This window comes from Bos indicus, chromosome 1, assembly GCF_029378745.1.
Source record: "Bos indicus isolate NIAB-ARS_2022 breed Sahiwal x Tharparkar chromosome 1, NIAB-ARS_B.indTharparkar_mat_pri_1.0, whole genome shotgun sequence".
Lineage (NCBI taxonomy): Eukaryota > Metazoa > Chordata > Mammalia > Artiodactyla > Bovidae > Bos > Bos indicus.
The window spans coordinates 51132510-51151017 of record NC_091760.1 but is presented as its reverse complement, the minus strand read 5'-3'; the positions used below and the strand labels follow the sequence as shown (position 1 = coordinate 51151017).

At 37.9% G+C, this 18508-nt stretch overlaps 1 protein-coding gene across 9 annotated transcripts in view; it reads left to right on the top strand.

Moving 5' to 3' along the window:
* The window catches only part of CBLB (Cbl proto-oncogene B), a 225916-nt gene that overhangs the window by 97988 nt on the left and 109420 nt on the right, over positions 1–18508 (top strand). The gene's annotated exons all lie outside the window — the stretch shown is intronic.

Genomic DNA, 18508 nt, shown 5'->3' with positions numbered 1-18508 from the left:
TTGGGGAAGTCCTTAGTTGGTAGATTTTTATGTGAGGTTATTGAATGTTTTAATAGTTGAGTTCTGCTTTTGCTTTCTTAGTCTATTGACAGGAGATAGTAGAAGTATGTAGAAAAAGAGGAGTGGCATTATTGAGTGAATGTTTCGAAGTAAATTCTGCTAAATGAGACCAATACCAGACTGAATGTTTACCCTCTGGGTTAGTAGTTTATGACCCAGAAACTTTCAGCATGAGGCTCAAAAAATTAAGGAAAAGATTCATTAATGTGATTAGACTCTGGGTAGCAGTCATTTTTCCAATAAGCAAGTCAGGTAGAAGTTTCCAGGCTCTTCATGCTAAGCATTTCTTGATGTTAAGATTCTGACATGTGGTTCCAACCAACTTGAAGATTTTATCTCTGGCATAAAAGTTCTCACTGACCCCTCAGTGTTCCTCTTGCTCTTGATTTTTGTTCCTTATTATACTGGATCTTTTAGTTCTTAAATCCCCACAAGCTCTTGCTTATCTCCATATTTATTATTTTTCTCCATATGTATTATTTTTCATTGGCTTCTTTGAGGTTATTTGTCTGGTTATCTTCCCACTGGAGTATAAGCCCCGTGAAATCAGGCTGATTTAATCAGTGTTTGCGGTTCCCAGAGTAGTTCAACACAGTGTCTCACTTGGGGACACTCGGGAGAGTTGTTTAATTCTGAGGAGTTGTGGAGTGGAGGCATGTGTGTGAGCACGTGCACGTGGGCAGACAGTGCTTGCTTGTTCTGGAGGCAGTGTCTGAGTTCCAGCTTGCAGCTAGGCCATCCATGTTCAGGTTCTGACTGCAGCATTTGTGAGCATTATCCCTTTGGACAAGCTGCTTGGTTTTTCCATGTATCAGTTTATTCATCTATAAAATATAGATGATAATACTGAAAAATGTGGATGATAATAACAAGAATACCTACTGTGTTATTGCAAAGATTAAAAGAGCTAAAATATACCTATCAGGCAGGTAGGACAGTGTCTGGCACATAATAAGTACTCTGTGTTGTGGAATAATTAAACAGTTTAAACCTTTAATCTTGCTCAGTGTCCCAGGAATATATTTACTGTTAATTCTACAAATACTAAAACTAATATTCAACTTTACACGACAGAGATGCCATGGTCTCTAGAACTCTAAAAGCAGAAATCCAGGAAAAGTTAATAAAAGTTTTCTAAAATTGTGTATATGCTATGTAAAAGTAGGGTAGAGTATAAGAAACTGTCCTGCTGACCATGTGGAAAAAAAAATGCTCTGTTTAAAATTCAGTTCATTACATCTACCTTTGATTTCCTGAGGAAGTTGTAGGGACCTTTTGGTTTCCTGTGTTTTCTTTTCACTTTTAATTAGAAACAAATATGCCATAAAATACATTTTTTAGCATACTAACTAGATCAGTTTTCCCTCTAATCAAAGAAAAGGCAACTTAGTCATATTTAATTAAATAATGCATGATAGAAATGAAGAACTGATATAAGGAGAAAAAATAAACTGAAATATTAGTTCTTTTTTAAAAAGAATTATTAAAAAAAAACCTTAAAGAGCTTCTATTTAATATTTCTGTTATTTTGTCACCTCCTACTGTTGCCTATTTTAAAACAGCCAAGTGTCTTTATATCATAAGGAAAATAAAATGACAGGGCTATTTTGTTCAATTCATTGCAGGAGGATCCCAGAGAGAAAAAGCAAATAACATGTGAAATTATAATTTTCTACCTCTAAGCAGTATGTATTCAAGTTGGGGGATACAGTATATACAAAGATGATAAATAACTTAAAATCAGTTCTGTCCTATTACAAAAGTGCTTAAGAAATGTCACAAATAGTGAATTGTTTACTAGAGTGATCAGAATTGTTTACTTGGGCTCCATGGAGGAACTGGTGTTCTGTATGAGTTGCACATGTGTTAATAAGGAGGAGGCAGAGGAGCATGCTCTGAGGGGGATGAAATTTTCATGGTGTCTGCTGTCTTTCCAAAAAAAGATGCAGAGTAACTTGAAGTTTCCATAAATGGCATTTTTATTGTTATTTTCTTTTACCTTCTTTTCCTCACTATGAACTCCTCAGTAAGTGACATTTACTTCGGTGAAGTCACCATGAACTAAGTTCTGGTTCTTAACCTTGAAACATGGTTTCATCATGAGTGTGTCTATAGACTGGGTATATATTACTGAGCTTACAAACTGATCTATAATACAGAATGATACTTTGATTAATTTACAATGGTCAGTGCTACTGTAAAGCAGATGGGAATGCTCTCATCACTTCAGATAAATTATATGTGGAGCCATATCATATCCAGAACATTCTTTGGTGAACATGGAATCTAAATATGGTGTGGTACTGTAGAAATTCCCCTGCTTCAAGGTCCAAAGTACTTAAAATTGTCACTCTCTCTTGGACTGTACTTTGAAAGCTCTGTTTGTTTCTGCCTCTTTGGACTTCTTTTTCCCATAGACAAAGTTACACCTTTTTTAAATTGAAGTATTTTTTTTTTAATTGAAGTATAGTTGATTTACAGTGTTGTATTTCAAGTGTATAGCACAGTGATTCAGTGATACATACATACATATGTTTTTATAGATTCTTTCTCTTATAAGTTATTACAAAACATTGTGTAGTTTTCTGTGCTGTGCAGTAGATACTTGGTGTTTATCTAAATAATAGATAATAATGTATACATGTTAATCCCAGACTCCTAATTTATGTCCCCCCTTTCCCATCTGGTAACTGTAAGTTTGTTTTCTATGTGTGTGGGTCTGTTTCTGTTGTATAAGTTCATTTGCATCAGTTCTTTAGATTCCACATATCAGTGATACCATGTTATTTGTCTTTCTGGCTTAGTATGATAATCTCTAGGTCCATCCATGTTGTTGCAAAATGGCATTATTTCCTTCTTTTCTATGGCTGAGTAATATTCCACTGCGTGAATATACCACATCTTCTTTATCCATTCAACCTTTGATGTACATTTAGGTTGTTTCCATGTCTTGGTTGGGCTTCCCTGGTGGCTCAGATGGTAAAGAACCTGCCTGGAATGCAGGAGACCCCAGTTCAATCTCTGGGTCAGGAAAATCCCCTGGAGAAGGCAATGGCAAACCACACCAGTGTTTTTGCCTGGAGAATTCAATGGACAGACTGGCAGGAGTCCATAGGGTCACAAAGAGTTGAACAGAAGTGAAAGTCACTCAGTCATGTCCGACTCTTTGCGACCCCATGGACTATACAGTCCGTGGAATTCTCCAAGCAGACTGCTAGTGACTTGCCATTCCCTTCTCCAGGGGATCTTCCCATCCCACGGATCAAACCCAGGTCTCCCGCATTGCAGGCAGATTCCTTACCATCTGAGCTGTAATGCCTCCTCCAATTCATTGCAGTCATTACCTGGACCTCTTTACTTATTTACATTATCTGCCTAGTTTCCAGATACTTGAGTTTGTTATGTCTAAAAACTGTGTGAAGCCATTTGACTAGTTAAAGGGGACCAGGGAGAATGCAGGGGACAGATTCTTAAAGAATTCTGATGAATTACGTATGCACCAGGGAAATTTAAGGAAGTGGAGGCATCACCAGAAAAGTAGGCTTAAAATGTGGGGAGTGTGGAATTATAGATGCTAAAGGAAGGTAGGATTTAAGGAAAGAAGGAGGGAGATTAGCCAGATCTCCAAACTAGATAAAGCCTAAAAAGTTTTCATCAGATATAGGGACAACAAGGCATTTATAACTCAATTTATTTTCTCTTTTTAACATTCTGCAAGTCTTCTTTATAACCAGAGTCTTAATAGGCTCCTCTTGTTGCACTGAATAGGCACAGTGGATTTTGCTATGCACTCAGTTGGTAGATTAATGGATCTGGCCTCCTTTTAATACCATGACTGCTGGTGAATTACATCTAGCAGCCCTAAGAGGAAGAGTCTGAAAACAACGTCTTTATTTTGAACTTCCTGAGATCCCCTTGGGCTTCCCTGGTGGCTCAGCTGATAAAGAATCCACCTGCAGTACGAGAGACTTAAGTTCAATCTCTGGGTTGGGGAAGATCCCCTGGAGAAGGGAAAGGCTACCCACTCCAGTATTCTGGCCTGGAGAATTCCATGGATAGTCCATGGGATAGCAGAGAGTCAGACACGACTTAGCTCCCCTTGGCCTCTGAAGTTAAACCTGTTTATATCCAGATTTTGGCTACTTATTTTACTTCTCCATCTTGAGAAGTATTTTGTTTTTAGGTTTTTTGTTTTTTGGGGTTTTTTTTTTTGGCATTTTTTGCCAAATGAGAAAAGTTTGCTGAGGCCATTAATGTTTCATGAATAATTCTGAGTATTAAACCTATCATTATAAATTTCAAAAGTTGTATTTCTAAACTATGATTTAAAAAAGTTCTCCTGTGCATGGCCCTGGTTTTTTTTTTTTTTTTTTTAAAAAAAACAACAAAACAACAGACTTCGCATTTCTCCATCTCTTAGTTTTAGTCACCTGCAGTTTGATTTAATTAAAATCATTTTAAAGTCACTTATATTCTTGTTCTCAGAAGTCTTTATATTGTATTTGGAGAAAGAATTGTTTTCTTAATGAATTATTTAATAATGTGTTCCTGAAATCAAAAAGGTCCTGATTCTCAGTCCCTCTGCACGTGTATTCCCTTCTCTGTGGGATGGTTCTGCCTTGATAGGCGAAGAGAAATGTTTTCTCCTTCTGAAGCAAAGAGCATGTTTGCTTACAACCTTGTAACTTAAAAATAGTTTTCTCTGCAGATCCAGGGACAAGTATACTTAGTGACCATTATGAAGTATTTGGGCTCCCTAAAACCTAGGTTCCTCTTCAGTTACAAAAGTCACTTTGTGAATAGGTGTCACTGCTCTTTGCATCATCTGGTGGGAATTAGAGCTCAAGGAGCAAGTTCAAGAAAATGCTGGTATGCTGACCACTGCTTCCTATGAGTAGCAAAGTCTGTTGACTCGGATGCTCTGACCCACAAATCCTGTATGTTCTGCTAGCATCCATGCAGATGTGATAGGCTAACTTGTTATCTTGCAAATAAGGTAGAATCCTTACAAATAGCTGTGAAAAGACTGGAAGTTAAAAGCAAAGGAGAAATGGAAAGATAAACCCATTTGAATGCAGAGTTCCAAAGAATAGCAAGGAGAGACAAGAAAGCCTTCCTCCACTATCAGTACAAAGAAATAGAGGAAAACAATAGAATAGGAAAGACCAGAAATCTCTTCAAGAAAATTAGAGATACCAAGGGAACATGTCATGCAAGGATGGGCTCGATAAAGGACAGAAATGGTATGGACCTAACACAAGCAGCAGATATTAAGAAGAAGTGGCAAGAATACACAGAAGAACTCTACAAAAAAGATATTCACAACCCAGATAATAACGGAGTGATCACTCATCTAGAGCCAGACATGCTGGAATGTGAAGTCAAATGGGCCTTAGAAAGCATCACTATGAACAAAGCTAGTGGAGGTGATGGAATTCCAGTTGAGCTATTTCAAATCCTGAAAGATGATGCTGTGAAAGTGTTGCACGCAACATGCCAGCAAATTTGGAAAACACAGCAGTATCCACACGACTGGAAAAGGTCAGTTTTCATTCCAATCCCAAAGAAAGGCAATGCCAAAGAATGCTCAAACTACTGCACAATTGCACTCATCTCACATGCTAGTAAAGTAATGCTTAAAATTCTCCAAGCCAGGCTTCAGCAATACATGCACCATGAACTTTCAGATGTTCAAGCTGGTTTTAGAAAAGGCAGAGGATCCAGAGACCAAATTGCCAACATCCGCTGGATCATAGAAAAAGCAAGAGAGTTCCAGAAAAGCACCTATGTCTGCTTTATTGACTATGCTAAAGCCTTTGACTGTGTGGATCACAATAAACTGTGGAAAATTCTGAAAAAGATGGGAATACCAGACCACCTGACCTGCTTCTTGAGAAACCTGTATGCAGCTTAGGAAGCAACAGTTAGAACTGGACATGGAGCAACAGACTGGTTCCAAATAGGAAGAGGAGTATGGTATGTCAGAAAGTGAAGAGGAACTAAAAAGCCTCTTGATGAAGGTGAAAGAGGAGAGTGAAAAAGTTGGCTTAAAACTCAACATTCAGAAAACGAAGATCATGGCATCTGGTCCCATTACTTCATGGCAAACAGATGGGGAAACAGTGGAAACAGTGACAGAGTTTATTTCTTTGGGCTCCAAAATCACTACAGATGGTGACTGCAGCCATGAAATTAAAAGACGCTTACTTCTTGGAAGAAAAGTTATGACCAACCTAGATAGCATATTCAAAAGCAGAGACATTACTTTGCCAACAAAGGTCCGTCTAGTCAAGGCTATGGTTTTTCCAGTGGTCATGTATGGATGTGAGAGTTGGACTGTGAAGAAGGCTGAGCGCCGAAGAATTGATGCTTTTGAACCGTGGCATTGGAGAAGACTCTTGGGAGTCCCTTGGACTGCAAGGAGATCCAACCAGTCCATTCTGAAGGAGATCAGCCCTGGGATTTCTTTGGAAGGAATGATGCTAAAGCTGAAACTCCAGTAATTTGGCCACCTCATGCGAAGAGTTGACTCATTGGAAAAGACTCTGATGTTGGGAGGGATTGGGGGCAGGAAGAGAAGGGGACGACAGAGGATGAGATGGCTGGATGGCATCACTGACTCGTTGGACGTGAATTTGAGTGAACTCCGGGAGTTGGTGATAGACAGGGAGGCCTGGCGTGCTGTGATTCATGGGGTCGCAAAGAGTCGGACATGACTGAGCGACTGAACTGAACTGAACTGAAGGCTGTATATTGTCACCCTGCTTATTTAACTTATATGCAGTGTACATCATGAGAAACGCTGGCCTGGAAGAAGCACAAGCTGGAATCAAGATTGCCAGGAGAAATATCAATATCCTCAGACGTGCAGATGATACCACCCTTATGACAGAAAGTGAAGAAGACCTAAAGAGCCTCTTGATGAAAGTGAAAGAGGAGAGTGAAAAAGTTGGCTTAAAGCTCAACATTCAGAAAACGAAGATCATGGCATCCAGTCCCATCACTTCATGGCAAATAGATGGGGAAACAGTGGAAATAGTGGCTGACTTTATTTTTCTGGGCTCCACAATCACTGCGGATGGTGATTGCAGCCATGAAATTAAAAGACGCTTACTCCTTGGAAGGAAAGTTATGACCAATCTAGACAGCACATTTAAAAGCAGAGACATTACTTTGTCAACAAAGGTCCATCTAGTCAAGGCTATGGTTTTTCCAGTGGTCATGTATGGATGTGAGAGTTGGACTATAAAGAAAGCTGAGCGCCGAAGAAATGATGCTTTTGAACTGTGGTGTTGGAGAATACTCTTGAGAGTCTTTTAGACTGCAAGGAGATCCAACAAGTCCATCCTAAAGGAGATCAGTCCTGGGTGTTCATTGGAAGGATTGATGCTGAAGCTGAAACTCTAATATTTAAGCCACCTGATGCGAAGAGCTGATTCATTTGAAAAGACCTTGATGCTGGGAAAGATAGAGGGCAGGAAGAGAAGGGGACGAAAGAGGATGAGATGGTTGGATAGCATTACCGACTCAATGGACATGGGTTTGGGTGAACTCCGGGAGTTGGTGATGGACAGGGAGGCCTGGCATGCTGTGGTTCATGGGGTCGCAAAGAATTGGGCACGACTGAGCAAGTGAACTGGACCTGGAACTGACTCTGCAGTTCTTTAGAACCACGTTCTACTGGTGAAGAAATTGTGACTTAAAAGCAAAGAAAGCTTTATAAAACAATTAGTATTTATTTTTCATTAATAAATTGCTAATGATTCATCTTCCTGTTTTCCTTATTCTGAATGTTGATTATCAGTAGGAAATGACAGTAATAGGTTTTCTGTGTAACTTTGTTCTTGCCTTGTTTATCTGCAGTCATTAGTTGTTTCCCTTAAATAAAAGAAATTTTGGGGAGCCTACTTATGCCCAATATTATGTATGTAGTTTCTCCTGTGAGAATTTAGAGGTGTTATTGGAAATTGTATATTTTTTTGCCTCAATTTAGCATATATATCTAGCAGACTTTAGTCATTGCTTGTTGATGGAATTGGCCTATGTAGAGAGATTTTAGGGGAATTTTTTCATATTATTACCCAGAAAAAAACATCTACTTCTGCTTTATTGACTACACCAAAGCCTTTGACTGTGTGGATCACAGCAAACTGTGGAAAATTCTTAAAGGGATGGGAATACGAGACCACTTGACCTGCCTCTGAGAAATCTGTATGCACGTCAAGAAGCAACAGTTAGAACTGGACGTGGAAAAACAGGCTGGTTCCAAATAAGGAAAGGAGTACATCAAGGCTGTATATTGTCACCCTGCTTGTCTAACTTATATGCAGAGTACATCATGAGAAACACTGGACTGGACAAAACACAAGCTGGAATCAAGATTGCCGGGAGAAATATCAATAACCTCAGATATGCAGATGACACCACCCTTATGGCAGAAAGTGAAGAGGAAATAAAGAGCCTTTTGATGAAAGTGAAAGAGGAGAGTGAAAAAGTTGGCTTAAAGCTCAACATTCAAAAACTACAATCATGGCATCCAATCCCATCACTTCATGGCAAATGATGGGGAAACAGTGGAAACAGTGACAGAGTTTATTTCTTTGGGTTCCAAAATCACAGCAGATGGTGACTGCAGCCATGAAATTAAAAGACACTTACTCCTTGGAAGGAAAGTTATGACCAACCTAGATAGCATATTCAAAAGCAGAGATATTACTTTGCCAACAAAGGTCCGTCTCGTCAAGGCTGTGGTTTTTCCAGTAGTCATGTATGGATGTGAGAGTTGGACTGTGAAGAAAGCTGAGCGCTGAAGAATTGATGCTTTTTTACTGTGGTGTTGCGAAGACTCTTAAGAGTCCCTTGGACTGTAAGGAGATCCAACCAGTCCATTCTGAAGGAGATCAGTCCTGGGTGTTCATTGGAAGGACTATTGCTGAGGCTGAAGCTCCAGTACTTTGGCCACCTCATGCGAAGATTTGACTCATTGGAAAAGACCCTGATTCTGGGTGGTATCCGGGGCAGGAGGAGAAGGGGACGACAGAGGGTGAGACGGCTGGATGGCATTACCTACTCGATGCACATGAGTTTGGGTGAACTCTGGGAGTTGGTGATGGACAGGGAGGCCTGGCGTCCTGCGATTCATGGGGTTGCAAAGAGTCAGACACAACTGAGCGACTGAACTGAACTGAGATTGTTAACACTAATGAGAAGATCTTTGGTCGTACTTTCTAATTTTATGGTATATAATTTACTAACTTTTAAAAATCTGACCTCAGTAGATCAGAGGCATCTTGCTATGATCCATGTATTATGAACCTACCAAGTATCATTGAACATGTAGAGCAAATATTGTGAAGAAGAGTCTTGCTTTATAAGGAAAAGAGCCAATACCCAGAATTTCAAGCCTGCATCTTTCTGATTTTCTGTGGTCAGTGAGTACTAAGTGGAAAATTTTTATATGAAATTTTGACATATTTTATGGATTATATTTACAGTTTCTCTTTCACTAATTGTATTTTCAAAGTTGGGAAAGAAGTCAAATTGCAAATTATAAAGGAAAACAAAATATACTTTCCTTGTTACAGTAAGTTTACTATTTATTATGTTCAAAAGTTAGATTATGAGACGATATTATAAATCACATCTCTCATGAGGGAGTTTATTTTAAAAAATCAAGCATAATACTTAATAACCTATTATTTCTGCAATCTTATAAAAATGTTTGATTCTATGTTTAAGTTTCAGAACGTGAGCATGTGAATACTTGTCGCTTATACATGGCAGTAATGCTTATCTATGCTGTAGAGAAAATGTTGTAAACATTTTTGACAATGAAAAAAAACTATCAGAAATACCGAGCATCTTGAATCTTTCTGTATGTGAGTAAGGAATTTTTACTTATGAGGATGATAAGTTAGATCTAATCACACATACTCTCGGTAACCCTGGTTACCATCCTGTCTACAATGAGTTGTACGGCAACTATTAGACCACAGTGATTTTGATATCTTCTTTCTGTGGGTAGCTGGAAAATAATTGTTTTTTTTAGTGATGGAAGAGTAAAAGGTATAATAGCTTATTAACCATCTGTTTTCATTTCCATAAACAAATAGTCATTTCAAAAGAAGATTGGATTTAAGGAAAAACTATATACAGAATATCAACAGACTTAGGATCACGGTACTCATATTTTATGTCATGAAAATCCAAACATACCAAATAGCTTATGAATGTTTTATCTTCTGAACAAAAGCAACTTAAAGGTAGCGCCACTGAACACATCTCTGATCAAGGTGAATTTTCTGAACAAAATTCAGACGAAATTGAAAATAGTAATGGGTTAATATAGTATAATAGATTTTTGTTTTGTCTAAAGTGAACATGAAATATCCCTGAGTTAGAATGGATTTTAAACAGCTGCTATCACACCACCATCAGTACCTCAGCAACAAAACCAAAAATCAACAAATGTTAATTTCCTTGTTTATATGCTGGCAGGTGCTTTGTCCATTCCTACATCTCTTACTCTATTTTAATCTTAGAATTTTAATGTAAACTTTTTTTTTTAAGTTTAGTATATTGGCTTAGCCAGAAAGTCCATTTGAGTTTCTGTAACATCTTACACTATGAAAAAAATCTGGCTTTCTTCACTCTTTATTATATTTATGAAATTCATCCACATTCTTGCATATAGCAAGTCTGTTCCTTCTCCTTGCTCCATTGTATGGCTATACCACAATTTACATACTCATTATGTTGGTGTTGGACACTGGATTCTTCCTCTTTTGGATTATTCTTAGTAGTGCTGCTATGGACATTTTTTGTACATTTTAAAAAACATGTACATTTCTCTGTTATGTATATCTAGGAGTGGTATTGCTGGCTCCTAGTTTATGCTTAATTTTAGCTTTATTAGCTTTTAGAAACCACCAAAGAGTTTACCAAAATGATTTGCCACCCTCATCACCAATGAGGAGTACCTGAAGTTTCCTGTTGTTATATATCCTTCCCAACATTTTATAATATTTGTCTTTTTAAAGATTTTAATAAGTTACTCTGGTGGGGATGAGTGGAATCTCATTTGGTTCTTAATTTGCATTTGAATGATAATAGATGAAGTTGAGTACATATTTGTGTGTATTTAGAATAATTTGATTTTTTGTGTTTTTGACTATAAAAATTATTTGCCCAGTTTCTGAGTAGTAAGTATTAATATTTAAAAATTTTTATGTATTATAGACGTGATTCTTTTATGTTTATTGCTCTCCCAGTATGGGACTTTTTCACTTTGTTAATGACATTGTTTCATGAACGCAGGTTTTTAGTTTACCTTTTCCTTTATCCTTTGAACATTTGAGGTCCTGTTTAAAATTATTTGCTTGTGCCAGTGTAATGCAGATACTCTCTTCTGTTTCTCTCAAAACACTTTATTGCTTTATCTTTCATACTTAGGTCTAAGGTTCAGCTCAAATTGGTTTTTATATGAAATTAATTCAGGATCAAGATTTATTTTCTTCCATTTGTATATTCATTTGACCCAGCAACATTTATTGAAATCATCATCCATTCTCTACTACTGTTTATAGAGTGTTGTTACATATCCAGTGTTCAGATATGATTGCATTTATTACCAAAATTTGTTCTATTGTCTTTCCTGTGCCAATACCATGCTGTCTTAACTAATGTAAGGACCATAAGCTTGCCAATGTTATTCTTATGGAAGTTTGGCTTGATTTTATTTGGCACTTGGCATTTCCCTATGAAGGTTAGAATTAGTCTGTCAATTCCTACTATGAAAATGTTTCCTGATTGGGGTTGTAATAAATCTATGAATCAGTTTGTGGAGGATTGACCATACAACTTTATCATACTGAGTCTGCCAGTCCATTAAGTCATTATATCTCTTTATGTCTTATACATCTGATCATGTACGTGTGCATGTTTATGCTGTGCCTTTGCTTGTACTTTGTTAGCTTTTTTACTGTTTATTTGATATTTTCAGATGCTCTTGTAAATGTTTTATTTTCTTATTATGTATGCTTATATACAGAAATACAACTGATATTTGTATATTGGCTTTATATTCAGCAACCATGTTGATTTCTGTTATCATAAGTTTAATCCGTAAACTTTTTTGTGTTTCTTAGATATAAAACTATTTCATTGGCAAATACTATTTTGGTTTTTGCTTTTAATTGATTATTTCTGATTATAAAATATACTTCAAACAGTTTTAGTATATCTTTTACTCCTTTAAGCCATTAGAGAATATTAGAGATATTCTTAAAAACCTGCTTGTAATCCTACCATGATCTGTTGTTTGTTGTTCAGTTGCTAAGTCATTTCTGACTCTTTGCCACGCTATGGACTGCAGCATGCCAGCTTCCCTGTCCTTCATTGTCTTCCGGAGTTTACTCAAACTCTTGTCTATTGAGTCTGTAATGCCATCCAACCATCTCACCCCTGCCTCCCTCTTCTCCTCCTGCCCTCAATCTTTCTCAGCATCTGAGTCTTTTCCAATGAATCAGCTATTCACATCAGGTGGCCAAAGTACTAGAGCTTCAGCGTTCGTCCTTCCCATGAGTTCAGTTCAGTTCAGTCACTCAGTCATGTCCAACTCTTTGTGTCCCTATGAACCACAGCACACCAGGCCTCCCTGTCCATCACCAACTCCCAGAGTCCGCCCAAACCCATGTCCATTGAGTCGTTGATGGCATCCAACCATCTCATCCTCTGTCGTCCCACTCTTCTCCTGCCCTTAATCTTTCCCAGCATCAGGGTCTTTTCAAATGAGTCAGCTCTTCGCATCAGGTGGCCAAAGTATTGGAGTTTCAGCTTCAACATTAGTCCTCCCAATGAACACCCAGAAGTGATCTCCTTTAGGATGGACTGGTTGGATCTCCTTGCTGTCCAAGGGGCTCTCAAGAGTCTTCTCCAACACCACAGTTCAAAAGCATCAATTCTATGGTGCTTAGCTGTCTTTATAGTCCAACTCTCACATCCATATATGACCACTGGAAAAACCATAGCCTTGACTAGGCAGACCTTTGTGGACAAAGTAATGTCTGCTTTTAGTATGCTGTCTGGGTTGGTCATAACTTTCCTTCCGAGGAGTAAGTGTCTTTTGATTTCATAGTTGCAATCACCATCTGCAGTGGTTTTGGAGCCCAGAAAAATAAAGTCAGCCACTGTTTCCCCATCTATTTGCCATGAAGTGATGGGACTGGAAGACATGGTCTTAATTTTCTGAATGTTGAGCTTTAAGCCAACTTTTTCACTTCCTTCTTTCACTTTCATCAAGAGGCTCTTTAGTTCTTCTTCACTTTCTGCCATAAGGGTGATATCTGAGGTTATTGATATTTCTCCTGGCAATCTTGATTCCAGCTTATGCTTCCTACAGCCTAGCATTTCTCATGATGTACTCTACATAAAAGTTAAATAAGTAGGGTGAGAATATACAGCCTTGATGTACTCCTTTCCTATTTGGAACCAGTCTGTTGTTCCATGTCCAGTTCTAACTGTAGCTTCCTGACCTGCATCCAGATTTCTGAAGAGGCAGGTCAGGTGGTCTGGTATTCCCATCTCTTTAAGAATTTTCCACAGTTTATTGTGATCCCTTGAGTAGTCAGGGTTGATTTCCTTTAGGATTAACTGGTTTGATCTCCATTTTGTCCAGGAGACTCTCAGGAGTCTTCTCCAACACCACAATTCGAAAGCATCAGTTCTTTGGCTCTCAGCCTTCTTTACAGTCCAACCCTCACATCCATACATGACTGCTGGGAAAACCATAGCTTTGACTATACTTTGTCAGCTATACTTTTGACTATACTTTGACTATACTTTGTCAGCAAAGTGACGTCTCTGCTTTTAAATGTGCTGTCTAGGTTTGTCATTGCTTTTCTTCCAAGGAGCAAGTTGCGTTTAATTTCATGGCTATAGACCATACTCAATGATTTTGGAGCCCAAGAAAATAAAATCTGCCACAGTTGCCACTTTTTCCCATCTATTACCCATGAAGTGATGGGACCAGATGCCATGATCTTAGCCTTTTGAATGTTGAGTTAAGCCAGCTTTTTCACTCTCCTCTTTCACCCTCATCAAGAGGCTGTCTATTTCCTTTTCACTTTCTGTTGTTAGAGTGGTATCATCTGTATATCTGAGATTGTTGATATTTCTCCTGGCAATCTTGTTTCTATGTCTAGACATCATCAGTTAAAATTTGTGTTCCAGATAGTTTTTATCATTGAATCATAAAGGACATACCTTTTTTTCTTTTTGCCTCACTGTGGAGCTTACGGGATCTCAGTTGAATCCCAGGCCCTCAGCAGTGAAAACACGAAATTCTAACCACTGGACAGCCAGGGAATACCCAAGGCCATACAGTTTTAAAAATGCTATTTCCATTTAATGACACAGACAATTTTCTAGAACAGTAAATGTTTTTTCCATATAATTTTTATTTGTTGTAAGATATTCTACTCTATGGATATATGTAGTATTGTTACTTCTGAACATACTTGTTTTAATTTTTTGGTATTATGGACAACAGTGTTAAAGAGACATGAATGAGTCTTTATTGCTGTGTATTTTATTTTAAACAATTTCCTTTTTCAAATCCTTCGAAGTAGGCTTTCTGAGTTAAACTGTTATAGGTTTTTGAAACTTGCTGCCACAATGCCTTCTAGAAATGCTGCGTAAATTTTCGTTCACACCAGAAGTACACGAAAGTTCCTGTTTCCACACACCCAACCTTTGTTCAGATTCACACTTTTATGATATGGATTTTTTTTCCAAACGAGTTAAAAATAAAACCTAAATAACCTTTTATGAACTTGTGGTTTAAAGGAAATGTTTTGTCCTTTTTTCAAGTATCAGTCTGCTTACATTTTTGTCTTCTGTTCCTTATTCTTTTGTGTTAAAACTCTAGGATTTTAAAATTTATCAAGTTATTGTCTCTCCCGACATTGTGTGAATAGACTAGCTCCTACCCCCCAACTTTAAATTATTAAACCATTTCTGAATAGTAGAAGGGTGTTCAGTTCAATTCAGTTGCTCAGTCGTGTCTGACTCTTTGCGACGCCATGAATTTGAGCATGCCAGGCCTCCCTGTCCATCACCAACTCCCGGAATTCACTCAAACTCATGTCCATCGAGTCGGTGATGTCATCCAGCCATCTCATCCTCTGTCGTCCCCTTCTCCTACTGCCCCCAATCCCTCCCAGCATCAGTCTTTTCCAATGAGTCAACTCTTCACATGAGGTAGCCCAAGTACTAGAGTTTCAGCTTCTGCATCAGTCCTTCCAAAGAACACCCAGGACTGATCTCCTTTAGAATGGACTGGTTGGATCTCCTTGCTGTCCAAGGGACTCTCAAGAGTCTTCTCCAACACCACAGTTCAAAAGCATCAATTCTTCGGTGCTCAGCGTTCTTCATAGTCCAACTCTCACATCCATACATAACCTTGACTAGACTTACCTTTGTTGGCAAAGTAGTGTCTCTGCTTTTGAATATGCTATCTAGGTTGGTCATAACTTTCCTTCCAAGGAGTAAGCGTCTTTTAATTTCATGGCTGCAGTCACCGTCTGCAGTGATTTTGGAGCCCCCCAAAATAAAGTCTGACACTGTTTCCACTGTTGCCCCATCTATTTCCCATGAAGTGATGGGACAGGATGCCATGATCTTAGTTTTCTGAATGTTGAGCTTTAAGCCAACTTTTTCACTCTCCTCTTTCACTTTCATCAAGAGGCTTTTTAGTTCCTCTTCACTTTCTGCCATAAGGGTGGTGTCATCTGCATATCTGAGAAATATTTATATTTCTCGTGTCAGTCTTGATTCCAGTAGAGGGGTGTTAATTGCAGTCAAATATCTAGCTTCCTCCTCTGTGAAGCACTCACTTACCCATGATAGACACAGTTTAATGTCACAGATTACATATTCTTCTGTATTGAGTAAAGATGAATAAAAGATGATTGCTGTTTGCCAGGACCTCCATTCCTTTGGATTCCCATAGCACATGAATGTTTTTCTATGATAACCTTAGTCACATGGCACAACATAATTTACTTATAAGTCTTTGCATTTATTAGACTGTGACTTTATTTATATTTTCATTCTGAACCTAGCCAATGCTTGGCACATATAAGGTCTTTCTTGGGTGAATACCTTAACCTCTTTAAGTCCCAGTTTCCCCATCTCTGTCATGATGATAAATATGTTATCTGCCTAACATTGTTACTATGAGAAACTCAGTACTTAATTTGGAGATTGGCAGATAGTAAGTCAACAGTAAATGGCAGCTCTCATTTTTATTCCTATTGTAACTCTAAAGATCCTGAACTCATATTATTATTATATTGAAATCAAACATTATTATATTACCCATTGGTCTTTTGTTCATTTCTTTGTGGATTGATGGCTACTTCTACTTTTCGTTGGATTTTAAATTTAATTCAATTCGTAATTAAAATGATTTATAATTGTAAGTGGCAACAGAACAAATTTAAAGTACTTCTGGAATGGTGAGAGCTTGAAGCTTAGTTGGCCCTTTTATATTCTATTCCTTTTCTCTCTGCCTCTTCTGTTTTCCTAGATCTCTGCGAGTACACTGAAGTTTCTGTGTATCTGTAAAACAATAATTTGCCATTAATATCTTCTCTCACTAGCTAATCTCTAGGGGAAGAGGTGGTAGAAACCACCACTCTGTGGTATTGCTACAGTTTAATTAAAGGTGTGAACAGTCATCCTCTGCCTTTCCCCCTGCCCCCACAAACCTCAGGAAAGAATGTGGTGGCAACTTGAAATCTTCTTTAAAAAGTTTAGATCCTTAGTGCAGCACTGTTAGAGCTTTTTTTAAAGAAACCATTGTACTCTGTGTCTCTTCTTCCCATCACGGATATTTGGCTCAGCTGATCAAAGGAAAGGTCTCTGTTGTATATACTTTTATATGTGGTGAGTTAACCAAATAAGGCCCTTTCTTTTTCAATCCTGTTACTACCCTTAATTAAGGTTCTGATGAATGCCTGTTTGTACTTTACACTTATCACAAAGGAGCTTGGGAAAGTCTTATTTGCACAAGTACTGTGGAAATGTAACTTGCCCCTTTGTGAATTTTTGTTCCAAAGTAGTAAGTTAGACTACAGCATTAGATGTTTGCACAGTTTTTAATAATTCACTGTGTGATATCACTGGGTATTCAAAAGACTTATGATTTGCATGCACCTTAAATACTGGAAGGAGGATAATTTTTTTATGGTAATTGATATCAAATGGTGTCTTATTTGGCCAATCAATTTGTTTTTTATACTATATACACAAGACAGAATTCTCTTAACATTTCCGTACAGAAGAGAAAACACATACCCTTCTTAAATAAGTAGTTCTTTGTTTACTATTTAAAAAATTTTGAATATTATGGTTCATGTCCCTTTTATGTGTTAAATATTTGAAACTTTAATTTGGAAAAGAAAACAGCTTCTTAGGCACTGCTTTTGAGTTAATTGTAATGAAGTTGGACATAATTGCATACTTACACTTCACCGTAAATAAAAAGCCTCCTCATATTATCAGAAGTTTTCATTGTTATTTTAAAACAGCAGCATCTTGTTAACCTTAATCAGAGCCTGACGTGTGTTTCTTCTAAATGGCTTCTGATGTGGTGTCTCTCTTCAGTTCTCTGTGGTTTCCTGTTTTTTTCATACATAGAGCAAAGCCTTTTGATGTATTCAGCCTCATTTTTTTTAATGGCATATCAAACATAAACTTTCTTATATATACAGTATAGCATTGTTAGGCTGTCTCAGCACTCACTTACTCATCTTGCCACAGACCGTTCCTTCTCTGGAATTCCTCCAGCACTTCCTTAATGCCCCTTCTGTAGTCTTTAGCATTACAGATTTATTTCTACCCTGAAAGTGTGTGTTCTTCAAGGGCAGAGATAGTATCTTGTATTTCCATAATTGTATTTCTCCACAGTGCCCTGCCTTAGCAATTAATAGATACGATAGATCAGTGACTTTCAAAGTGTTGTCCCCAGCAACATCAGCATCACTTGGGAACTTGTTAAGATTGTAAGTTCCAAGGCTCCACCTCAGTCATACTGTGTCAGAATATCTTGGGTTGATCAGTTTCTGTGCTAACAAGCCTTTCGGTGATTCTGATGCATGCTCAAGTTTGACAGCCACTGCAGGAGATAATTACTGAATGAATACGAACCTTTTACCTTTATGGTGATGCTTCACTGGAAGGATTAGTATCACACGGGGCCAACTAATTTAGTCCATTCTGCTTGAGTCTTAATTCTCAAGAGATACTAGTAAAGAAAAATCTTTATTTAAATATTTGCAATCTTAGAAGAGAGTGTATATAGCTTTTATAGCCATCCTATTATGAAAACTGGTCTTCTCTGGTGGCTCAAATGGTAAAGAACCCGCCTGCCAGTGCAGGAGATGTG